Source organism: Chinchilla lanigera, unplaced genomic scaffold (assembly GCF_000276665.1).
Source record: "Chinchilla lanigera isolate Chin_1 unplaced genomic scaffold, ChiLan1.0 scaffold00020, whole genome shotgun sequence".
In the NCBI taxonomy this organism is placed as follows: domain Eukaryota; kingdom Metazoa; phylum Chordata; class Mammalia; order Rodentia; family Chinchillidae; genus Chinchilla; species Chinchilla lanigera.
The window spans coordinates 518,387-537,988 of record NW_004955421.1 but is presented as its reverse complement, the minus strand read 5'-3'; the positions used below and the strand labels follow the sequence as shown (position 1 = coordinate 537,988).

The following is a 19,602-nucleotide window of genomic DNA, read 5'->3' as shown; positions in this document are numbered from 1 at the left end:
AAATAACTGAGATATGGATATACTTTGTACTTTAGTCTTGATGAAAAGTACAAGATGTGTTTAGTGCTTTCCTAATTCATTTCTTATTGGTAGTAGTCACATAAATTTCAAGAATTAACATGGCACATACAGCTAACAATGGGGAAACAGTTTGCCTGTTTGAAAAGTATGCCTCGCATTTAGAGTTTGATGCTTTGCTAATTTACACTTTGTAGAAGCAAGTTAATGGAGTTTGAGCCCTAGTTTGATATGTACTGAAAGCTAATTCTGTGGAAAAATGTTATCTAATAGGGTAAAGTCATTCTACTTTTAGTTTTATATTGAGAGACAGTGTTTAAGTTTTGGAAGCCAGACGGTTTATGCTGACAGGTCAGAAATAAGATGGACTTGTGTGTTATTTTTCATCCCTAGTGTGATTCTGCATATGTCTCCAAGTTTATATTACCACAATACTTACACAAACATTGCATTGGAAATTGACCCCAAAGCGTTTTGATAGGAGGGAGTTAGACTTCCCATATTATTGTAAGTAAAGTCTGTCTATTCATTGTAAATATTTATCTGTCAGTTTTGACAGATTGGAGCCAGCTTGATGTTCTAAATCTTAAGCCGTGTGTGAAAACTTCAAGGCTTCCATTTTCTTCCATTTTATTGAAAATATTTAAAATATATTTTTACAGGGTGTTTTTTGTTTTGTTTGGGTAATTTGTGCCATGAAATTTGAAAACTACCAAAAATTAAGAGTACTTTTACATTCAATTTCTTTTCTGGTATAATGTTAAACTGCATAGATTATTAATGCATGTCCATTGAATATAACCCAGGTTTTGTGGTACAACTGTTTAGATTAGTGACATTAGATTAGTGACTGCATTAAATAACTAAATTCCCATTGTGGTTATTAGTTGAAATTTTGTCTTTAAGCAGAAATTTATTTGTGAATATAAGCTTTGTGCTTAGAGAATGCATGTGTTTTTACCTGTCAGTATGGAAGGACATATATTGCATTCATCATTAAAAAAAAAAAAAAAAGTAACCTTGAAGAATTAGAAATAATCAAATATGCTTAAATTTATAATTTCATTACAGTATTTAAAAAAACTAAGTGGTCACATTCAGAGAATTAATAAACTAACTCATTTTTCTAAATAATTTCAGAATTACAGAATAATCACCAAAATATGACAAAGAATTCTTTTTTTTTTTTTGGTTTTTGGTTTTTCTCCGGTACCGGGACCGAACTCACGACCTTGCGCTTGCCAGGCAGGCGCTTTTGCCACTGAGCTAAATCGCCAGCCCCAAGAATTCTTTTATATGCTCCCCCCAGGCTTCCCAAATGCTAACATTATAGTATGGCTACATTATCTTTCAAAAATATGAATGCCAGATATATAAAACATAAGTATATAATTTTCTCTGAAATGTTTGAGGGTAAATTGCAGAAATGATGCCCATATATCACTAAGTACTCAAACATTTCCTAAAAACAAGGACATTATCTTTCAAAAATGCAGTGCAATTATTAAGAAAATTAATATTGACAGTATACTATTAACCACAGATTTATTCAAGATATGCCACATGTCTCACTAAAACAAAAGTAAAAAATTTCTGACCAAGTATCCAATCTGGATCACAGACAGCATTTGGTTGTCATGTGTTCTCCTTTAATCTAGAACACTTCCTCAACTTTTGTTTATCTTTCATGACAATATTTTTTAAGCTGATAAGCCAGTTTCTTGTGGGATATTCCAATGTGTATATCTGATGTTTCCTCATGAATAGATTCAAGTTGTATGTTTTTGTCAGGAATGCCACAGAAATAATACTGTGCTTTTCCTGGTACACCACAACAAGATATTCAATATCCATTTGTCCTTTTACTAGTGATGCTAACTATGATCATTTGGTTAAAATGGTGTCTAATTTCCCAACACCTACAACTCTAAGGTTTATTTTGGCCCACAATCTGTAGGTTTCTAGTCAACTGGTTCCAAGGCAGGGTGGCAGGGCAAAAGGGCCTGGCCTAGGAGAAAGAGCTCATAGCATGGGGGCTGAAAGCGGAGAGAGATCAAAAAGGAAGGTGGTGGACAGGCTCTTCCAGGCCATGCCCCAGTGTCCCACCTCCTCCAACCAGGCCTCACCCCTCAACATCACATTTAGCTATAAATTCATCTTTGGACTAACCCACTGATGAGCACCACACCCATGATCCAATCACTCCCCAAGAACTCTATTTATGAGCACATGAAGCTTTGGGGAGACATAGATATAAACCATAATAGACGGTGTCTGCCAGATGGCCTCATTATAAAAATTATCCTCTTTTCCTTTATAATTATGTACAAGTGGTGATCAAACAACAGTGGATGTTTACATTTTTAAAACTCAGTACAGTAAAAGACACACTGCCAAGAATGATGGGATAAGTGTGTTCAAAGCTAGGGGGAATATTCTGAATATTCTGAGGGGGATTAAAGGTAATGTATCTTTTACTATAATAATTTATTTAAACATAAAAATACCATTGAAAGATTTTTATCATCCCTCACATCTTGTAGAAAGATTACATAAAAATATGCAAACATCTTGTTACTCATCATACTTTTCTATATTGCATTCCTTACAAAACTGGTAAATGAAAGACTCAAGAATGTAACTTATCTTTTGTGTTTGAAACTACAAAACCAGGCATTCAAGTAGGAACTGTTATGGCTTGCATCTAGATGTTCTCCCAAAGATACATGCGGTCATAGATGGGGCTTTTCAGAGGTGGCTGGATCTAGGGTTTGTGCTGCTGGGATCAAGGGGATAATGCTAGGACTGATTCAGGTCCAATGGTAGGATTAAGGGTGTAAGTGTTGTCCACCCTAAGAGCAACTGGCTTAGATAAGACATAAAGCGCAGAAAGAGCTGTGGTCATGTCTTGTTACTAGCTGCTTACTGCTTTTGCTGTCTTCTGCCTGCCAAAAACTGTCATCCATAATGCCCCTCTGCCATGTGCCACCCTGCCTCGGAGCTAGCTGATTACAGACTTAAAACCTCTACAAACTATGAGCCAAATAAAACCTTCTTCCTTTAACTCTGGGTATTGGGTATTTTATCTGAGCAATGAGCAAAAAGTAACTAAGATAGAAACATGATGCAGACCACTACAAAGTGGCTCTGAGCAGGATTTAATATTAACCAATTGGTTTTCCAGGTTTACTTGTGAGTTGCCCAAGGCCTAGGCCCCATATCTGGAGATGGACAGTAAACTCATAGTAAATGAATCTCTATGAGTCACTGGTCTCCGCTGAAGTCTGTATTGGCCTATGAAGCTGTGATGCCTCAAAGAACAAAATAAGGCCACAGCTAAGGATGTCTAGCTCCAACCCCAATTAACTAAAAGACTGCAGGCTGCAGGCTCCACATTCCTACAATGTCAACCCAAAGATAAGGTAGTTCTGATTGACACAAGTTACTACTTGGGAAAATATTTCCTAAAGTCCTGCTAAGATTCCCATGCTTTCTTCAGTATCCCCTCTCCTTTGTTTGAAAACCAAATAAACACAAGCTTCACAGTGAGGCTTTTTGTCTTAGTTCCCAGAGAATCTTGAATTCTGTTAGAAGGTTTTGAACCTCCTGGAACCCTAAAGTCATACCACTTGACTCATTTATATAAGCCTTTGCCATCCACTTGTTTGGGAGATTGCAGGCCTGATCAGTCTGCAATAACTAAGGGATAATATTAATCTATTAGAAACAAGGACAAGTGATTTTTTATAAAAATATTCCAACTAAAAAATTTAAAACAGGCCCTTTCCCATCCCCCCCATTAGAGCTGAGCTCCACCTACGGCAGTTTTGGGAACTCTAGTGAGCTGCTGCCCCACCCCCGCCACGCAAGCTTGGGAGCCAGGCAAAAACCCAGACAGCTTTAGGGGCCTGGGGCCCACTCCCTGCCCCTTCCCTCCTCCCCACTTCCCTTGTTGGAGCTCAGCTGCATCTTGGACAGCTTCAGGAACTCCCATGAGCTGCTTCCACCCTCACACACAAGCTTGGGAGCCAGGCAAAAACCCGGATGGCTACAGGGGCCTGGGGTCCACTCCCTGCTCCTCCCTGCCCTCCTTCCCCCTGTTGGAGCTGAGCTACACCTTGGAGAGCTTCAGGAACTCCGGTGAGCTGGCTCCACCTCTGCCCCACCACCTTGGGAGCCAAGGGGAGCCCCAGACAACCTCAAGGGACTTGGGTGCTCCTCCCTGCCCCCACCCTGCACCTTCAGGGGAGCTAAGTTGAAACTCAGACAGCTTCAAGGTCCTCAGTGACTTCACACTTATCTCCCACCACTGGTGTGGGAACCAGGTGGGATAGTGGCAGTATATGGTGAGACGGTGACCATGACCCACCCACTACCACACCTCAGCGGAAACGGGGCTGAAACCTGGACAGCTTTGGGAACTCCTGAGTGGGAGCCAAGCCGAGCCACACACAGCTGTGGGAACATTGGGGATCACACCCTGCCCGCACACACACACCACCGAGGGAGTCACACTGAGAACTAGGGACCTTAGGGTCCTTGCCCCACTACTACATCATCCTGGGGGTGAGGCTGAGCTCCAGAGAACCTTGGCATCTCTGCAAATGACAAAATGAAGGAGCAAAATGCAATCTAAGACCTCTACCCCACCTAGAACAAGTCCAGGAGATATCAACACAGATGAGATTGGAAGTCATACACCTGAAATTTCTGAAATGATAGCAGCTGAAGCAATGAAACAACTCTATCAGGCCATAGAAGACATCAGATCAGAAATAACCTCTCAGGTAAAAAACAAATGACAACAATAATGAAAGAATTGCCTAGCACATCTAAAGAAGACACAGAAAAAAAAAAAAAACAACAGAGCATAGTAAATTAATGGAAACGTTGAATAAACAGTATAGGAAAGAACTAGAATGCATGAAACAGACTCAAACAGATACCCAGGAAACTAAAACTTCCATTGAAAGCTGGCAAAACCACTCCAATGAAGCTGAAGATAGACATTCAGACCTTGAAGACAGCATTGCTATGAATGACCATGAAAGGAAGGATCTCTTAAAATAGTAAGAAACCGAGAAATAACCATTCAACAGCTGCAAGATGAAGCAAAGAAAAACAATGTAACATTAATAGGTATCAATCAAACAGCAGGTGTCAGCACAAATGACATAAAAAGACTATTTGTGTAAGTAACAGCAGAAAATTTCCCAAGCATGGAAAAAGAATTGGACATCCAGGTGAGTGAGGCATATAAAACTCCAACTAGCTGTAACCAAAATAAATCTACACCCAGACATATAGTGATCAAGATCCCAGAAATTTAACAAAAGAACAGAATATTAAAAGCTGTTACAGAAAAGAAACAGATCACCTATAAAGGAAAGCCCATCAGAATCACAGAATATTTCTCAACACAAACCATCAAGTCAAGAAGAGCTTGGAGTGAAATATTTCAGGTCCTGAAAGAAAACAACTTCCAACCCAGATTGATGTACGCTGCAAAACTATGCTTCAAAATTGATGGAGAAATAAAATATTTTCATGATAAAGATCAACTGAAGAACTTCATGAGCGCCAAACCAACGCTACAAAGAGTACTAAAAGATATTCTAGAAAGAGGTAAAAAATAACACAACTTTAAGAACAACAACAGAAAGGAAACACAGAGCAGAGCAAGCAATTAAACAGAGGAAAACAAGAGGAACCAATAGCAGGAAAACAATGTAACAAAGATAAGCCGATACATATCACCTATAACCATCAATGTAAATGGACTCAATTCAACAACCAAATAAGTAGACTAACAGATTAGATCAAGAAACAGAATCCAACAATATGCTGTATATAAGAAACACATTTAACTCAAAAGGAAATTCAGAGACTGAAAATAAAAGGATGGAAAAATACTCCATGTAACAGGTACCCAAAAAAAGCAGGGATAGCTATTCTGCTTGCAGTCAATCAGAACTTCAAACCAAGAACAATTAAAAGAGATGAAGGTCACTACGTACTTCTGAGAGGAAAACTTCAAGGGGACGTGATAACAATCATAAACATCTATGCACCAAATACAGGAGCACCCAAGTATGTAACACAAATTTTAACACATGAAAAATGAAATAAGCAGCAATACAATCATAACAGGGGACTTCAATACTCCATTGTGACAAAGAAATAGATCAACTAGACAAAAATTAGCAAAGAAATAACAGAACTAAACCAAACATGTGAACAAATGGACTTAGTAGACCTGTACAGAGTGTTCCACCCAACAGCATCAGATTACACATTCTTCTCAGTTGTACATGGGACACTCTCTAAAATAGACCATACGCGAGCACACAGAACATGCTTAAAGAAATGCAAAGGAGTTGAAATTATCTCATGCACACTATCAGACCACAGTGCAATGAAATTGGATATTTCATTCACAAAGGAAATCACAAGAATTCTACGAACACATGGACATTAAACAGCACCCTCCTGAACAATCAATGGGTCACAGATGAATCCAAAGAAGAAATTAAACACTATATACAATCAAACAAAAATGTAGATACAACTTATAGGAACCTATGGGATGCAATGAAAACCGTCCTCAGAGGAAATTTGAAGGAGTGAATTCCTACCTCAGGAAAACAGAATGAGCACAAATAAACAATCTTATGCTGCACCTCAAGCTTCTAGAAAAGGAAGAACAAATCAAACCAAAAGCCCAGAGAAGGCATGAAATTATAAACCTCAGGGCAGAAATTAATGCAATGGAAAAAATATACAAAAAAAAAAAAACTACAAAGAATTAATGAATCAAAGAGTTAGTTCTTTGAAAAAATAAATAAAATTGATAAACCCATAGCCAACCTTATTTTAAAAAGGAAAGAAAAAGCTGAAATACATGCAATAAGGAATAAAAGAGATGAAATCACTACAGATCCTGTAGAAATTCAGAAGATAATTAGTACCTACTTTGAAAATCTTTACTCTTACAGGATAGAAAACACAGAAGAAACGGACAGATTTCTAGATACATATGAACTACCAAAGCTGAATGAAGAAGATATAAAAATCCTGAATAACCCTGTATCAGCAAGTGAAATTGAAAATGTAATAAAAAATTTGCCAATGAAGAAAAGCCCAGGTCCTGATGGATTTACAGCTGAATTCTAGAAGAAATTTAGAGACTTAATGCCAATTCTTCTCTAACTCGTTAAAGAAATTGAAAGGGAAGAATTCTCCCTAGTTCATTCCTGGAGGCAAGTATTACCCTGATACCAAAACCAGAGAAAGACCCAACCAAAAAAGACAGCTACAGGCCAATCTCCCTAATGAACATAGATGCAAAAATACTCAATAAAATAACAGCAAACAGAATGCAAACAATCATCAAGAAGATTATACACCATGACCAAGTGGGATTCATCCCAGGAATGCAGGGATGGTTCAATATATGCAAATCAATTAATGTAATACACCATATCAACAGAGCCAAACACAAAAATTACATGATCATCTCAATTGATGCAGAAAAAGCTTTTGATAAAGTCCAACACTTATTCATGATAAAATCTTACAGAAAATTGGCATAGATGGACTTTACCTCAATCTGGTAAAAGCCAACTATGACAAACCAACAGCTAATGTCATTCTAAATGGTCAAAAACTGACAGCTTTCACTTTAAAATCAGGAACAAGACAGGGATGTCCACTGTCACCACTCCTATTCAATATAGTTCTGGAAATATTATCCAGAGCAATTAGACAACAGAGAGAAATAAGAGGAATAAGGACTAGAAAACAAGAAGTGAAATTATCAGTATTCGCAGATGACATGATACTCTAGGGAGTATCAGTACACATCTTTCATAATAACATCTAAAAAAATGAACTACTTAGGAACCAATCTAAGAAAAGCAAAAGATCTATACAGTGAAAATTACAGTAGTCTGAAAAAAGAGATTGAAGAGGATTTCAGAAAATGGAAAAATATTCCTTGCTCATGGATAGGAAGAACCAACATTGTGAAAATGGCCATACTCCCAAAATTATTGTACACATTCAATGCAGTCCCCATTAAAATACCATTAGTATACCTCACAGATCTAGAGAAAACATTCCTAAAATTCATCTGGAACCAGAAGAGGCCTAGAATTGCAAAAGCAATCCTGGAAAGCAAAGGAAGCTTCACAATCCCTGACTTGAAATTATACTACAAAGCTACTGTGATAAAGTCAGCATGGTACTGGCAAAGAACAGACCTGAAGATCAATGGAACAGATCAGAAGATGCAGACACAACTACAAACACATTCAGCCACATTATTTTTGACAAGTGAGCCAAACATGTTCACTGGAAGAAAGATAGCCTTTTAACAAATAGTGCTGGGAAAACTGGCTGTCCACGCCAAAGACTAAAACTAGACCCATGTCTATCACCATGCACTGAGCTAAAATCAAAATGGGTCAAAGATCTAAATATCAAAGCAGAAACACTAAATCTACTGGAAGAGAAAGTAGGTAAAACTCTCAAAGACAAAGGGGTAGGCAGAGAGCTCATGAACAAAAACCAAAGTGCACAGGAAATACTTCAAAGAATCAACAACTGGGATCACATCTTATTGAAAAGTTTTTGCACACTGAAAGAAATCAACAGAGTAAAAAGAAAACCTAAAAATTGGGGAAAAATTTTATCCAACTGCCCCTCAGTCAAAGGAACACATAAAGAATTTAAAAAAAAAAAAAAATCAGGCTCCAAAAATTCAAAGACCCAATCCAAAACTGGGCATCTGAGATGAACACACACTTCTCAGATGAAGAAATACTAATGGCGAATAAATAGGTGAAAAAATGTTCAACATTATTAGTCATTCAAGAAATGCAAATTAAAACAACACTGAGATTTCATCTCATCCCACAAAGAATGGCTATCATTAAGAAATCAACCAATGACAAATGCTGGAGAGGATGTAGGGAAAAAGGAACACTTTTCCACCGCTGGAGGGAGTGTAGACTGGTGAAACCACTGTGGAAATCTGGTTGGAGATTCCTCACAAAACTAGGATTTGAAGTCCCACTTAACCCAGCTATTCCCCTGCTGGGTATTTTTCCAGAAGAATTAAAAATGTCATACCACAGCGATATATGTGCACCCATGTTTACAGCAGCGCAATTTATCATAGCTAAATCTTGGAAACAACCCAAAAGCCCATCAACTCAGGAATGACAAAAAAGATGTGGTATTTCTATACAATGGAGTATTACTCAGCTATAAAAAAGATAAACTCGAGGCTTTTATAGGTAAATGGATGCAACTAGAGACCATACTCATAAGTGAAATAAATCAGACCCACTTGTGCAAACATCACATTGTCTCCCTGGTGTAAGAACATCAAAGAGTAAATAAAGCCCAAAATATACAATAAATAATAAGAAAGGAACAACTGGAATGACAGAAAGAAGAAAAAGAAAGTACTAAGGCATTTTATTTATATATAGATAGATACACAGATATGGATAAGTGCCATAACTGTACTGCTGGTGTCTGATGGTTTGTTGAGGAGAACAGTTAATGATTAAATTTTTTTTTTATATTTTGACCAATTTTGCATGTTATATCTGGTAACCTGAGAAACTTATATGATGACAAGAATTTGCAGCGTAACAACCATTGGTGAATTCCTACAATCCTGTCTAGTGAAACTATGTATTGTCTCTAGTGTTCTTTTAAATTATTATTGTCTTATTCCCTTTAATAATTAAATCAATCTTCTATTCTTACATCTAGTATTCTGAGCAATTTCGTCGAAGACAACAATACGTAATATAACAACCACTGCTAATCCCTATCATTTGGTATAAAACTCTGTATCACTTTTAATGTCCTTGCTTTGTTTTGTTTGTATTTTGCTATTGTTCTTTCTTTTGTACTATTTTCTTTAAAAGAAAAATTAAAACAAAAATTTTAAACAGAGCATCACCAATTTTCAGTCTCAATGAATTAGAGTATCATTAGAGTACAAAATTAGAGTATCACCAATTTGCAGTCTAGAGCGGAAAAACACCACACAATCATTTCAAAAAAGAGAGAAAAACCAGACACTATGTGACTCCTAGTCAAAGAACACATCATCAAATAAAGTCCTACTAAAAGAGCATAATCAGTTTGATGACACCTCTGGATCCTGCTGTCAATTTCCAAGAAATATAGACGACAGAGGAAACATGTTGAAATTGTACTATCTATTAATCATTTTTCATTGCTAGAACACTATACCCAGCATGCACAACTTAAAGATGAGGTTTATTCTGGCACCAGATATCAGAGGGTTCAGCCCATCACAGCTGGGTCTGAGACAAAAATGGGATAGTGCAAGGGCCTGGTAGAGGAAAATACCTCAACCCATGGCAGCCAGGAGGCACAGCAAGGGACAGCACCAGAGAGCAATGGGCCAGAGACCAGATCCAGCCCTCCAGGTCCTACCCTCATAATCTACAGACAACACCCAGAAATCTGCTTTACCACTCCTCTAGGTGGCTCTCAAGCTAATCAAGGTGACAATCCATGTTACCATGAGACACAACCTATCACATACCATGAGAATGAGATTAGATCCAAACTGTGGAAACTTCAACAGGTAAAATAACCCAAATTCTTCAACAGATACAACGTGCAAGCAGAATGAGAGATGATCTACAGACTAAACATGACTTAAAAGATATATAATTTTCTAATAGGCAAAACTAAACTTTAATGCCTAAGGATGCGAATATGAATGATAAATCCACAAAGGAATGAAATACAGTGAGAACTGTAAAGGTCAAGGTGGTGGTTCTTCCTGCAGGGCAAAGAAACAGTTTTGACTGGGATGGGACATGGAGGTGCTGCTCTGGTGACCATGAAGTTTACTTACTAATTTAAGTTTTATTTGTGAGGACTTCTGCGTTACATATTTGTTTTGTGGGCTTCTTTAGATGTGTACTTTACAATAAAAAGTAGTTTGGGGTTTTTCAATGTTGGGGATTGAACCCAGGGCTTCAAGAAAGCTAGGCAAGTGCTCTACCACTGAACTACATCCCCAGCCCTAGAAAAATTTAATGGAAATTAATAAATACTAGAAACTGAATATTAAAAACATTAAATTTCAAAACTTGTAGAATACAGTGCAAGTAGAACATCAGTTGCCTAAAGAAATCATAGGTGGCTAAAAATGTCCAACATATGACAACAACATAAGAAAACAGAAACCATGCATGGTGGCATATATCTGTAAACTTAGCAGTTGGGACACTGAGGCAGGAACATTTAGAGTTAGAAGCCAGCCTGGACTACACTGTAAGACTCCATCTCAAAAAACTAGGAGAAAAGAAAATAGAATAAACTCTAAGATAGAATGATATTTAAAGAGATATGAGTGAAAATAGAAAAAATAGAAATGAGGGTTGAGGAATAGCTCAATGGTAGAGGGTGTTTAACACATGCAATTCAATCACTAACACCACAAAAAGGAAAAAGAAAAAATATTAAAGCCAAAAGATGGTTCTTTCAGAAGACAAAACTTCCAGGGAGTAGTCAACAAAGGAGAAAGTGCTGAAGCATAAATTAATGACATTATGAATGAAAATAAGTACACTATTAAGAGATACTACAGAATTTGAAAACTATCAAGGTGACAAATTTTTAAAACTCAGACAAAAATAGACAAATTCCTAAAAAGAGAAAACTAGCAAAAGTGACTCAAGAAGCATCAGAGGTGGCACATGCCTGTAATCTCAGCACTCGGGAGGCTGAGGGAGGACTGCTGTGGGTTTGAGGCCAGCCTGGGCTATACAGTGAGACCTCGACTCAAAAAATCAACACAAAAATCCCAGAAAAAAGAATCAGAACTTGAAAAATCTATTCATATCAAAGTAGTAGTTCTAGTTCTCACAAAGAAAATTCTACGCTCACATAATTTTATAGTTCTATCAGATTTTCAAGGAACAGTTACACCAACACTTGAAGAGCAGGAAGTAAGTGGACATTTCCCAACTCAATTCTATGAGGCTTGTATTAACTCCAAGCCAGGTAAAGACAGTATTAGACTGGTTTGGGGGAAGGGGAAAAAAGAAAGGGAAAAGCAAAAGAAAAAAAATGTCAAAAATGGAAACTGTATAGTCAATAAAAAGTCAGTTTAGATATACATAGTCTAGGTCATTCTAGAGTTATACAAACATCTGGGGCCACATAGGTATCTAATTTTCTTTCAAAAAACTTTTTCTAAAATAAAAGCAATGTACTGAGATGATATTAAAAAACTATCTGACAATTATGAATGGTCCCCAGTTTTACAAAATGTGATTTCCAGGTACAAAAACTGAGAAAATTTAGCTCTCCAGAGTGTTTTATGTTACACAGTCAAGTTTGTAGTAAAAGCATCTGGCAAATGCTTGAGTTAAGAATATTTATATTTTTCCAATTCTTTACTTTGTTAACATAGAAAAAAATAAGTTTCAAATACTGAAATAATAGCTTTGAAAGTAAAATTTGTAGTTGTCTGCTTACATACCAGTGACAATTCTGGGCTGTTGGCACAAAAGAATCAACAATCATAAAACACTACAATATATCCAAAAGTTAAAATCATAGGCACTAGTTTTTGTTATTTTGTTGTTTTTCTGAAACAGGGTCTTGCTATATATAGTTTAGGCTAGCTTTGAACTCACTATGAAGCCCAGGCTGGCCTTAAATACACAGTGATCCTCCAGCCGCAGCCTCCCACGTGCTGGGATAACAGGTGTGTATCACTCACCCAGCCCTAGGCACTAGTTTATCAAATCCACTTTTCTTCTGTAAGACTAACCACAGTAAATCCCTGAGTTTCCCAAACAGAAAAATTAGGAATACACACAGGTTTTCTAGTAAAAAGGCAATTTTTTTCTTTAGGAAATTAAAAGCCAATAATCTGTGGTAGTACAACAGCAAATAAAGTAATACAGTACTGTACCAAATTCAAATCCAAAGTACATTTTTAACAAGTGATGAAATATTTTAATTTTAAAAAATAAGACATTTTTCTGAGGCAGCCATTAAAAACAAGGTTAAATAACCTGAATAATCCTTTTGAAACTAATTACCTTTAAAATAGGATGTTCAATAAGAGTTAAAATTCCTTTTAATTATTAGATTGCACTATACAGTCCACCAAAACAAGGCACACATCAAGAAAAGAAAACTTTGTATAAATATCTTAATACTAAATTTATTGAGACATCATGAAATTAATAAAAGCTACCTTTGGTCTCTACAATTACAAGAGGTCCTCAAACTGGTAGGTGTTAGCTTTTAGACATTTATTAGTATGGCAAACTGAACTGCATATACTTTTTTTGGTGGACTGTGTACATATTTTGATATGTTCCATGAAAAACTGAGACCTGTTTGTTTTGTGTATTTGTTGTAGGTTATTTTGCTTTGTTTTGATGTGATTTTTTTTTTTTTTATACCAGGAATTGAACTCAGGACCTTGCACTTGCCAGGCAGGAGTTTATGCCACTGAGCTGTATCCCTGGTCCAATATGGTATTTTGTTTTAAGATAGGGTCTCACTATATTATCCAGGATGGCCTCAACCTTGTGGCAATTCTCCTCCCTCAGCCTCCTGAGTGCTGGGATTACACCAGTGAGCTACTACAACCAGCTACGGTTTTAAAAAGAGATAAATGGCTAGTCTTTATTTCACAGATTTAAGATTTACATTAACTATTCCCCCACCAAAGCAAAGGCTTTCTTTATCTTCCTGTGAAAAGCAACATTTTTTTAGTTCATTACGTAGAATTCTGGTGCCATCCTTTCCAGGTCCAGCCCGTCAATTTCAAATTCAAAGATACCATTTCTTTCCTGCATTATTCCCCAAAATACACAATGCTGGTGGTTTAAATCTGCAGCTGCTCAACTTAATGCTTCCCTACTGGTGAAGCCAATGAAGATACTCCAGCATCACTCAATAGTACAAGGAGGATCTTGGTTTTATCATTCTCAGCATAACAACCTCAGTGCTGTCCTCAATAGTAAGCCTCCCATTTCCATTTCTTTTGTCAATTTAAATGAGAAGCAATCCAACGTCTTACAAAATTTAAGAATCTAAAAAGCTGTCGTGCTTTCCCTGTATATACACCTCGGTACACCTTTGAAATGTTAGTAAACTTTCAGAAATGAAATTTGTGAATATGCACATTTAGCACTTTGAAAAAAAAGTCTCTACTGGCTCCACAGAATGGTTGTAAGAGTTTGTTTTACGCCAAAAGCATCTCTCATCTCCCTTGTCAAAACTTGGAACAATCAGACTTTTGGTTTTTGTCGGTATGACAGGTACATATCATCATTATTTGAATTTGTACTTATATATGGGCCTAGTAAAACTATCTTTTATATATTTATTGGCCATTTTTATTTCTCCTTTGTTCACAGCCTCTTCAAACTATTTTTCTGATAGAATTAGTCCACCTTAATTTTGACTGTTGTTTGCTTGTTTTAGTTTTTTGAGACAGGGTCTTACTATGTAGCTCAGGCTGGCCTCAAACTTGCAGTGATCCTCCAGCCTCAGCCTCCCAAATGCTGGGATTATAGGCATGTGCCACCACACTTGGCAACTTTGATAGTTTTAAAGTTTTTTTTTTTTTTTTTTTTTTTGTACACTGAAGAACACAGCTCTTGCTTAGAATGTATATCTAATTATTTCAGCCATTTCTGTTCTACTTATCTTTGGGGTGGTATATGTTGCCATTTTTACTATTCACAGAGTCGAATTTACCAATCTTTTCTGTTGTAACTACTGAATTCAGTTTTAAATTTAAATTAGCACATCTCTCACATAACTGTCCAGAGATAAACTCAGGGGCAGAATGTATCTACTTTCTATTCCTCTTGTCTGATCTTTATTAGTATTTCATGCCACCTCAATGAAGATTAAATATCCAAAGTTATCATCGAAGTTTTAATGTACAACAAACATACCAACATGGACTATAGAAAATTTGCTTCTGCCATGATGTGGACTCAGGTGCCAACTCTAAAATAGTATATAAGAGTGTACAGAATAATGAAAAGGAAAAGCTCTGCATCTGCTTTCAACACACGTTTATTTGGTTCCATGTTTCTTCATGCAAAGTAAAAAACAAAAGTAAGAGCAACAAACCAAAAACCCTTTAACAAAAAGGAAAAATCTGCATATGTGTTGAAACTTGAAGCTGTAGTATGTTCCCCAAAAGAACATCTTACCTGTTAAGCTGCCCTGGAATATATAAAGGCAGTAGGCATCACAGACAGCAGGACGAAGAGGCATCAGTCCTTGAAAAAGTCCGTGGAACACTGAAACCAACCAGCAGGCAAGAATACCCACTCAATGACACCCCAGCATGAACACGCCTTCCCTGTACCACTCACCAGGGCCCCACGATCACACAAAAGCACAGGACTGTACCACAATCATCCCACAAAAGCCACAATTATTTCACTCATGAGCCTGGCTTATAAATTTCAGAAAAGGAAATTTTGAAATTTTATATAATACTTATTCTTTATTGGCCTTGGCAAAGTCAACTGTTAAAACTGTCAGGATGGATGGATGGTAGTTGATTATACATCACCCAGAATTACTAGGCTCAGCTCTCTCACTTGGGCAATTAAATCTTCCTTCATCAATCCAAAACACATTGTTATTATTTAATTTTGCCCTGTATCCACATAAGTTTAAAAAGGAAAGAAAATTACATAAATGACGGTGACTGGATTTTTATAAAATGTGTCTAATAAGATGTTTCTTTCAGTATTACTTCCAACTAATAAGACTTCTGTGTTCTCAGAATGTTTTAAACTCTTTACCACTGGAATCACTAACTCCTAAAGCAGTGATGGTGAACCTTTTAGAGCTTTCAATAGTAACAAACATCCTGCTGTGGCACATGTGCCATAGGTTCACCACCACTGTCCTAAGAGGTAGTTTATGTGTTTCTGCCTCGATCAGCATTAGTACAGTGTTACGGTTCGTGTCTGAATGTCTCCCCGAGGCCTCAAGCAGTCATGGGGCAGGCTTCTAGAGTTTATGAGTGATTCGTCGTCTAATGTTGGAATTATGGATGTGAGTGCTATACCTGCCCTGGGGCAGATAGTTTGCATACAATGTAAGGGAGGGAAAGAGGCTTCTTGTCTCTGCTCCTCCTCTTTTTTGCTGCTGCTGCTTTTGCTGTCTTCAGCTGCCATGAACTGCTGTCCTCTGCCTTGTGCCATCCTGTGAGATAAATACACCTTTCCTTCCTCAATTTTGGGCGTCAGGTATTTTGTAACCAAGATATACGTATCTGAAAACAACTGTAATAGAAATTAAAATTTAAGGTCCAATGAATTGATATTAAAATTTATAACCTGAGCTTTAGTCCAATTCAACTCATACAAAACATCTTTACTCAAAGGCAGAATGATTCCTTCCAACAGACTTATAATACAAAATAATGTATCAGTTGTGCAATTTCCATTGAGATTGAATTAGTCCAGCTTGATTAAGTCCTGGGCTACATAAACAATAATCAGGTGCTTTGCTGAAATTGTTTTGGCAATAGCATACAAAGATCCAATTTGGGAAGCTTTATTTATCAGTTATTTGCAATAAAACTGACTGTTACCACTAAATAGTATTTATTAAGTAGCCAGGTTTCCAAACCTGATATTAATAACATTAAGAACATACATTTATTTATGTATTTATTTATTAAATATCAGTTATTCTAAGAACTGGTAACAATCTCATAAGAACTATGACTATTCCAATTTTACAGATGAGCAAATTAAGGCCAAGAAAATTAAGTAACTTAACTAACACCACACATTAATAAGTGAGAAAGGTTGAAATCTCAACCTAGAAAGTCTGGCTCCAAAAATAAGATAGACAATAATGATATGGACAAATATACATAAAGACAAATCCAACTCACTAATATAGATTACAACAATCTAGTATTCCCTAAGTTATAAGCATTATATCACTGACACTCCAGGGAGAACAAAATTATAAGCTGTTTGATCTGTGTGAGAATAAAGGATAGAGAAAACTTAAGTATCTTTAACTTATGAGTGAAAGTCGGGGAGAAAAAGCAAATTGTACAAATTTACTGAGTAGTACACTAAAACTGGGTAGTAGAAGGAACATGTGAATGAATGATACTAAGTATTCTTAAAATTAGCAATAAAATAATCAGATGAAAATACTAGGAGAAGGGCTGGGAATATTGCTCAGCAGCACAGTCCTGCCTACCAAGCCCAAGGTCCTGAGTTTGATTCCCGGTACCAAAAAAAATAAATACTAGGAGAGTCAAAGTGATACTAAGAGATGAAAAGCATGCAGGTTATGCTTGTTGATGGCTTCAAAAGGGAAGTTGAGCCTTCACTTGATAGCAAAAGCTGGTCGAGAACGTAAGAGTGTGATAACAGATACAGCAAAAATGATAGAAGAGAAAACGACCGGACTGTGAGCAAATAAGACTACCATAACGTCAATGGATGCCTATCTATTATGGTGAAGTATAACTGAAGGAATTCAACAAGACTAGGGACAAAAGGCTTCACTGTCACAAAGAAGTCTACAATACTAAGTAAAAAAAAAAAAATTAGCCTATGGCAGAGCAAAATATAAAGTCATTGTTTGAGCAGAAAATGATCAAGATTTAAGGTCTGTGAGATGGGGACTTGGTGGAATTCACATTTGTGGTATTGACGATAATGAAAATGTCTGCTTAGACAGCCTGGTTCAAACCTTTCTTTGAAATTTTGCTCAGTAGCAGAGAAAGGAGAGAGCTGCTCTTACTGAGACCAAAATGTCTGTGATTTAATACAAAAATTATTTTACAGCCAGCAAAAAATTAAAACTTAAAATATCACAGTTGGCTAGAGTCAGAAAAGAGTCAGAAAAGAGTCAGAAAAGACTTATAGTGGCAGTGCTTTAAAATTTAAGTTGCCCTTACAGACTCCAAAATAAAAATCAAAGTGGGAATGTAAACAGGTTAAAAAAAAAAAAATAGGTTATAAACAGTTGCTCTCAAATGGCAGCTCCCACTGAAATATAATCTATACATGAGTTGTGTGGCATGATTCAAAACCGACAACCCCTGATGACAACCTGCAGGATTCTTCACAGCTGGGTCTAGCATGGATCTTTAAAGAAACTGAAATTTCTAAGACTTAAGATTAGAAATCATACTACCACAGAAAGTGATAATTTCTTATATTTACTCTTTATTTTTGTATCAACAGATGGAAACTGCTCTTTGGCGAAGTTATCAAAGCCAACCCTAACAGAAGGAAAAAAATATTAAGTTAGTAACCTTGAGTCACAAATAGCAATATTCATGAGAAAGGTGGAGTTTAACCATAAATTAGTGTTGAATGACTAATATGTTGTCTGCCTGAAGGTATTAATTCTTCTCCAGATTAAGAACGCCATATTCACACTTCAACCTCAAGCTGGTGCTACAGAAACATTCACACTGAGGTTGAACGCACTTCATAATTCTAGGGGATACCACCTGTGTACCAGTCCCTGTTCCCTGAAGTTGTATGGTGACAATTTGCCAATCCAGACTCAGCCAGATTGGTTCCAACACACTTAACATAGCTTATATATTTGAGCAAGGTCTTGTAAGATATGAGAAACATACATTCCTTCTTTGTCACCACTTTCTCTCTCCCTTTTTTTTTGACAGGGTCTTTCTATGTAGCTCAAGCCACCCTCACACTCATTATGTAGCCCATACTGGCCTTGAACTTATAATTGTTCTGCCTCAGCTTCCCAAGTGCTAGGATTATAAGCATGCACCACCACACACAGCTATCTCCACTTTCTTAATTCAAAATGGTCTAAAGGCTAAAGAATATTCTTGTTCAAATACTTGTTTTATTAGAATAAAATATGATCTATTTCTTTCATACAATCCTGTTTTAGTTAATTTCCTTTTTTATTGACTGAGTAGAATAAATCTTCACAACAGTGCCAAAAACACCTGATGACTAATGAAACACACTCTGAAGCCACTAAAATGTGATCACTTATCACGGAGAAGCTAAATCCTCACACTGTTTCTGACTCAAAAGAAAAAGCCTAACATACTAATGACAGCAAAGATGAGTAATCTATGTCATTTACAGAATGATTCTTTGGTGAGCTCAGAAGAGATAAAAATTACTTTCAATTATTTAGCCAAACTCACACTCATACCCAAAATGTTAAAGTAAGATTTAGAACAGCCAGAGAGTAGTCATTTGGTTTATTTCTTATTGTATTTTAGTACCATATTTCCTAAAACTTTTCCATGAAATACTGAAAGGATCCCATTGTCAGGAAGTTTGAAATGCAATAACTACCCAACCTGGAGCACTGCCATGCACATTAATTGATTTAAGGCTCTAAGGAGTCCTACAGTAAAGAAATTAGTTGTGTCCTACACTTTTGAAATTAGTTTCCTATACTTATTTGATCACATACCTGTTTTTGTTTGTTTGTGGAATATTAATGATAGGAGAAACAGTTTGGGAAATGCCACTGAAAGATCACCATATA

General features: G+C 36.6%; 1 protein-coding gene across 4 annotated transcripts in view; it reads right to left on the bottom strand.

Moving 5' to 3' along the window:
• Nucleotides 1-19,602, bottom strand: part of Fbxl2 (F-box and leucine-rich repeat protein 2) — a 105,328-nt gene that overhangs the window by 79,536 nt on the left and 6,190 nt on the right. The gene's annotated exons all lie outside the window — the stretch shown is intronic.